Raw genomic sequence first — 7,167 nt, forward strand, 5'->3', positions numbered from 1 at the left:
AGAATAAAGATTTAACAAACAACAGACACAGAAACTGATGATTGATCTTTTATTTCAGCTCCTGTGTGTCGTCGTTTTTGTATTTTGGCTTCAGAGTTAAAATCTGTGCACAAACATTTCAACTTTTTAAAAGCAGCTGAACTTTTTTTTTTTATGTGTGTGTGTGTTTCTGCTAAACTAAGATACAGATCTGTAGGTATACATGGACTAAAGCTGATCCTGGACCAGAGGCGTTTACAGCTGCTGCTTCAGGTTTTATTTGTGGTTTTCCAGTAAAAAAAAGTCTCAACGACCTCTGAATGAAAAGTTTTATAAAGTCATAGAAACTCTCTCAGAGATCAATCGACAGTCACCTCATGTAAAACTCAGAAACAGCTCCGCTCCAAACCTACAACAACGACAACGACCACCCTCATAAACTGACTGTAAACTGAGGAATGTGATGTTTCCATGGAGAGTTGGAGACGCTTAATTATCACTGAGAATATGAGAAAGTTTATTTCTGTGCCCAGACGCTGGCAAAGACACATAATCATTATAATCATCACATACACAAACTTATACAGTAGTGTGTGTATATATATATATAATATATATATTATAACACCGTTAAAGAAGGAATAAGGAAATAAAAAGTCTCATAGAATACAGGTGCATCTCAATAAATCAGAATATCATGGAAAAGTTTATTTATGTCAGTAATTCAACTCAAAAAGTGAAACTTATACATTATATAGATCCATAATTACACACAGAATGAAACATTTCATGTCTTTATTTATTTAATTGTTTTTAATTGTAACGATTATGGCGTCACATTTAATGAAGACCTAAAAATGAAAAAATCATTGTCTCAAAACATTTTAATATAACAAAAGACCAATTTCTTATTTAAAAAAAAAAGCATTTTTAATACGGAAATGTTGTCCTTCTGAAAAATATGTCCATCTATATGTACTCATAGTACTTGTTTGGGGTTATTTGACTTGAACAACTGGAAAACTTTTCCATGATATTGTAATTTATTGATATGCACCTGTATATAGATATAGATATATATCATTTTCTATATGTACAGACATTTTATCAGTGCACAGGATGGTTCACTATTTAGTTCCTGTGATGCTGTAACACTGTGAGTGCTTCAGTGTGAGTGCAGAGCGCCCCCAGAGGACAGAGACTGGAACTGCAGCTGGTATGAGGTCTGCTGTGTGTGTGATGATGATGATTATGATGATGAGAGCAGCAGTGTGTAGAGGAATTTACGGCTTCATCATGTTTCACAGTTGTTAAAACAAGAACATTTTCTCACCTGAGTTGCAGCTTTAGGTTTCGACTGTTCGGTCATAACTGAAACGGAAAGAAACAGAATTTATTTAACGAGGAAAAATATAGAAACACAAGAATAATCAGGACCCCTAACCCTTATTTTGAAGGAGCTTTGATGCAAACATCTACCTTTATTTTGAAGGAGCTTTCATACAAACATCTACCTTTATTCTGAAGGAGCTTTAGCGCAAACATTTACCTTTATTTTGAAGGAGCTTTCATACAAACATCTACCTTTATTTTGAAGGAGCTTTCATACAAACATCTACCTTTATTTTGAAGGAGCTTTAACACAAACATCTACCTTTATTTTGAAGGAGCTTTCATACAAACATCTACCTTTATTTTGAAGGAGCTTTCATACAAACATCTACCTTTATTCTGAAGGAGCTTTGATACAAACATCTACCTTTATTCTGAAGGAGCTTTAACACAAACATCTACCTTTATTCTGAAGGAGCTTTAATACAAACATCTACCTTTATTTTGAAGGAGCTTTAATACAAACATCTACCTTTATTTTGAAGGAGCTTTAATGCAAACATCTACCTTTATTTTGAAGGAGCTTTAACACAAACATCTACCTTTATTTTGAAGGAGCTTTCATACAAACATCTACCTTTATTCTGAAGGAGCTTTAACGCAAACATCTACCTTTATTTTGAAGGAGCTTTAACACAAACATCTACCCTTATTTTGAAGGAGCTTTCATACAAACATCTACCTTTATTCTGAAGGAGCTTTAACGCAAACATCTACCTTTATTCTGAAGGAGCTTTAATACAAACATCTACCTTTATTCTGAAGGAGCTTTAATACAAACATCTACCTTTATTCTGAAGGAGCTTTAATACAAACATCTACCTTTATTCTGAAGGAGCTTTAACGCAAACATCTACCTTTATTTTGAAGGAGCTTTAATACAAACATGGAGCTTTAAAATTAAGGCCTTGGAGCTGTAAGTGATGCTGTTGCCATGACGCTGTATCTTGAGTTATGATTTCTAAATGAAAGAGCAGTTTGTCAGTTTGACGTCCTCGGAAACCGGAAAAAAAAAAAAAAAAAAAAAAAAAAAAAGTTGCTCTGTGATCATTTACAACTTCTTCCCCTAAAAATAAGAACAGTTTCATGAAAGCCTCATTGTGTCCTCTCACATGAGTAAGAGCATTTTATTTTAAACAGGCTCCTGTGGTCGCTGCAGCAGCAGCAGCTGGAGCCAGGAGGAGCCGGCAGTTTGTGGAAAAAAAAAAAAAAAAAAAAAAGTGAATCCAGCAGCTTTTGGAAAGGAAACACTAACATTTACAATTAGTGGAGAGGGAGAGAGGAGGAAAAGGAGCGTTTCCACCACCAGCTCCTCCCAGAGACCTGAGGCTGACTCACTGCTCTGCACAGAGAGAGAGAAGCTGCACAATCTGCACTGTGGAGTTGAGAGCAGTGGTGTAGTCTATAATGTTTTGTAGTGGGTAAACTGCTTTTTAGGTGGTAAACCGTTCATACTTGTATCACATAGACCGGTGGTTCTCAAACTTTTTTATATAAAGGACCCAAAATTGACACAAATTAGACCACGGACCCCCATTGGACAAAACACCAGAAATACACAAACAATCAATGTACGTTTAAATTAGGCATAGCTACATTTTTGAAGGATTTCAGAGAGATTTCTAGAAAAAGTTGTACAATTCCTCAAGAAAAGTTGAAACATTTCTAGAAAATAGTCATAAAAATTCTCACAAATTTTTTTTGAAAAAAAAAATTGGGGGGGGGGGGGGTTGGAAAAAATTCTCAGAAAAAGTGGTAAAATTTCTAAAATAAAAAAAGTTTTAAAAATTTTAGAAGAAACTGGTAAAATTTCTCAAAGAAATTCTAGGAAAAGTGGTAAAATTTCAACAAAAAAGTCAAACAATAATAAAATAAAAGTAAAAAATAGTAGGCCTACATAGTAAATAGTAAAAAGCTTTTTGTTTTTTTTTAAATTGAGAACAAACTGCTAAAATTACTGAAGAATTCTAGAAAAAGTGGTAAAACTTTTCAAAAAATTATAGAAAAATGTGGTAACATTTATCAAAATAAGGGGGGGGGGGGGCAAACAATAAGACAAAAAGGGATAAAAATAAAAAGTAGAACAGAAAAATTGAGAAGAAACTGGTAAAATTTCTCAAAGAAATTCTAGGAAAAGTGGTAAAATTTCAACAAAAAAGTCAAACAATAATAAAAATAAAAGTAAAAAATTGTATATAGTAGGCTAAATAGTAAAAAGTGTTTTTAAATTGAGAAGAAACTGGTAAAATAGAAAAATAATTTTTCAAAAAATTATAGAAAAATGTGGTAAAATTTCTCAAAATAAAGGGGGGCAAACAATAATACAAAAAGGGATAACATTTCTTTCCTTTTTTTTTTTAAAGTAAAAAGTAGAACAGAAAAATTTAGAAGAAACTGGTAAAATTTCTCAAAAAAATTCTAGGAAAAGTGGTAAAATTTAAAAAATGAAAACAATAATTAAAAAAGTGAAAATATTCTAGGAAAAGGGACAGGGACAGCGGATGGAAATTAGCCTGTGGCTACAATCCGGCTTGTTTACGATTTTGTTTCGTTCATGAACTTGCATTGTCCCACTTTAAATAAATTGAATTAAATTGAATTGAATTGAATTGAAAAAGTGGTAAAGGTGGTAAAGTTGGGGACCCCCTTGAACCCTGTCAACCCTCCCACTTTGAGAACCATTGACATTTACTTTAGTTAGATAGTTTTGTTGTACTGGGTATACTGAAATATGTATGCATTTTCAGTGGGTATGAGTGTACCACATAGACTACACCACTGGAGGAGGAAGAGGGGGGAGGAAGAGGAGGGGGGAGGAGGGAGTAGAGGAGGTGGGAGGGGCCTTGGAGCTGCCACATACCTGCCAGGTATCTCTCCAGAGAGGCCGAGGAGCTCTGGTTCCAGCTGTAGCAGCAGAGGAAGAGGAGCCAGACCAGCAGCGAGGCCACGACCAGGAGCAGCACCCAGAGGAGCCGGGCCGCCGCCGGGCCCGAGTCGGCCCAGGCCGCCAGGAGATCCATGCTGCAGCCGGAGAGAGAGGCAGAGAGAGGGAGAGACACAGAGAGAGGGAGAGGAGGCTGCAGAGAGAAGGAGTGTTGCTGTTGCAGAACCAGCAGCAGGAAGCAGCAGCAGCAGCTCAGATGGAGAACAGCTGCTCCACCTCAGCCCACGTCAGCTCTCAGTCTGGCTACGCTAATGAATCCTGTTTGTGCATGTGTGTGTGTGTGTGTGTGTGTGTGTGTGTGCATAAGGAAAAGTTTGGAGGCGTGGCTCGGTGTGAGAGTGACGGCCCCACCCACCCACCCCCCTCTCTCTCTGCCCGGCTGCTGAAACATCACAGAGTCAGCACATGGACAGACAAAAACTCAAAATCTTACAAGAATATTTGTCTTATTTCTAGTCGAAATGTCATTTCTAGTCAAAATAAATCTCATTCTACTTAAAATAAGACTCATCACATTAAAAAGTAGCTTGTTTTTAGACTCTTTTTACTTCTTTTAAGCATATTTTCACTTGAAGTAAGTAGAAAAATCTGATAGTGGAGCAAGTTTTTCTTTCTTATTACAAGCATAAAAAACTTGTTTTCACTGGCAGATTTTTCTACTTATTTCAATTGAAAATGAGTTTGAAACAAGTGAAAATGATCTAAAAACAAGTTAATTTTTAGGTGAAGAGTCTTATTTTAAGTGGAAAGAGATTAGTTTGGACTAAAATGAGACATTTTGACAAGAAATAAGACAAATATTCTTGGAAAGATTTTGAGTTTTTGCAGTGTAAACATATTAAATTTAAGTTTCACACAGTTTCTCATTTTTCTTGCTGGTTAACTAACTACGATTTCACATTAAATTTCATTTCAAACACGATTTTAACTTAAACTTTTGTGAAAACAGAATTTTACATGTGAAAATGACACAAGAAAACGTTTTTGAGCTTCGTCTGTGATTTCAGATTTCAGTTTTTCACACAGTTTTTCATTTTTGTCTTACTACGATTTCACGTTAAATTTCAATTCAAACACGGTTTTAACTTAAACTTTTGTGAAAGGGTTAGAAAGGTTCACATGGACAGAGACAGAGGTGGAGGTGGAGGGGGCGACTCAGAAATGCACCTGGGGCAGTTAACCCCCCCCCCCCCATCCCCCCCTCTGAAAAACACCTGGAAGCTGTGACCTGTGTAACAACAGGTAGAGACGGAGGGCAACTCACAGATGCCTGTCATTCACAAACTGCACTTTCAGGTCCAGTTGCATCGCTCACACTGATTTTTTCCCCTTGATTTTAAACTCACTTATGTAAAAAATAAAACAGAAACATGTGAAAACAAAGTTTGCATGTTAAAGTGATGCAAGAAAACGTTTTGAGATTCGCCTGTGAGCTCTGATTTAAACAAAAGTTTCACACTAAACGTCAAAAATGTTCCAGATCCATGTGTTTCCCATGTTTCCTCCTCCTCCTGTGTCAGCACATCTACATTTCACATGTTAAACTCCACATGTGCAAAGGCAAACCCCTCCCAAAAAAAGTTTTAAAATTAAATATTTAACGTGAAAACAAAGGTTGCATGTGAAAATGACACAAGAAAACGTTTTGAGCTGTGATTTCAGATCTAAATACAAGTTTCACACGGTTTCACATTTTTTCTAGTGCTTAACTTCCTACGGTTTCAAATGTTAAATTTGTTTTCAACTTAAACTTCTGTTAAAACAAAGTTTGCATGTGAAAATGACACAAGAAGAAACGTTTTCAGCGACGGTGTAACAGAAGCAAACTGTGATTTCAGAGTTAAACACAAGTTTCATATTAAAGTTTGACAGTTTCTCATTTTTCTCTCGTGTAACTTCCTACGATTTCACATTGAATTGAATTTCAAACACGATTTCAACTTAAACTTCTGTGAAAACAGAAGTTGACATGTGAAAACAATGGATGGAAAATAAGAAAAATGTTTGGTAACACTTTCTATGAAGACCACAAAGTGCATTATAAGCGCATTCATAGTGAATTATAATGCTCATCATAATCAATCATGACTTGCTTGAAGTAAATAGACTTCTTTGAGTCGCCATCTGACGCTGTCTGTGGAAAAAATTTACACTTCAAGCAAGTCAAGAGTTGATATTCCTGTGTTTATGACACAAACGGGAGCTTCCGACTGCACGTGAACACACCGAGCCTCAACTTGGGTCTCGTGCAAATTAGATCTAGTTTTACAAACATGTCGGCTTGCTTGAAGTAAATAAACTTCTGGGTGCATGTTTGAGTCTCCGTCTGACGCTGTCTGTGGCTTTGAGGGATGTAAACAGCCCTTAGCAGCGGAACTTCAATCCGCTCCCATTCATCATTGCCGTGGCGATGCGGGGACAGACACAACTACCGCAAAACAGGAGCAATTAAACAAGAAAATCTTCAGATTCCTTCTTTTAGACCTAAAATGTTAGGAAAATACACCCCGAGTTGAATTTGCCCGGAATTGTCCTTTAACTTTGACAGTCTCATGTTCTTCGGTCAGAACACACAGGAGTTTGTGGCAAACAAAAGAGTACGACACTTACACGTTGGAAAAAACAATAAATGTTTTTAACTTTGTATGTTGTGAACAATCATTTTACAAATGTAAATCCTGTCCCATGTTTTTCTATGAGCTCAGATTTAAACACAAGTTTCACACTAAACCACAAAAATGTTCCAGATCCATGTGTTTCCCATATTTCCTCCTCCTCCTCCCCCTGCAGCACACGTGTGTTTCACATGTTAAACTCCACATGTGCAAAAGCAAACATGTTTTAAATGTAAA

Source organism: Trachurus trachurus (genome assembly GCF_905171665.1).
Source record: "Trachurus trachurus genome assembly, chromosome: 11".
Taxonomy (NCBI): Eukaryota; Metazoa; Chordata; class Actinopteri; order Carangiformes; family Carangidae; genus Trachurus; species Trachurus trachurus.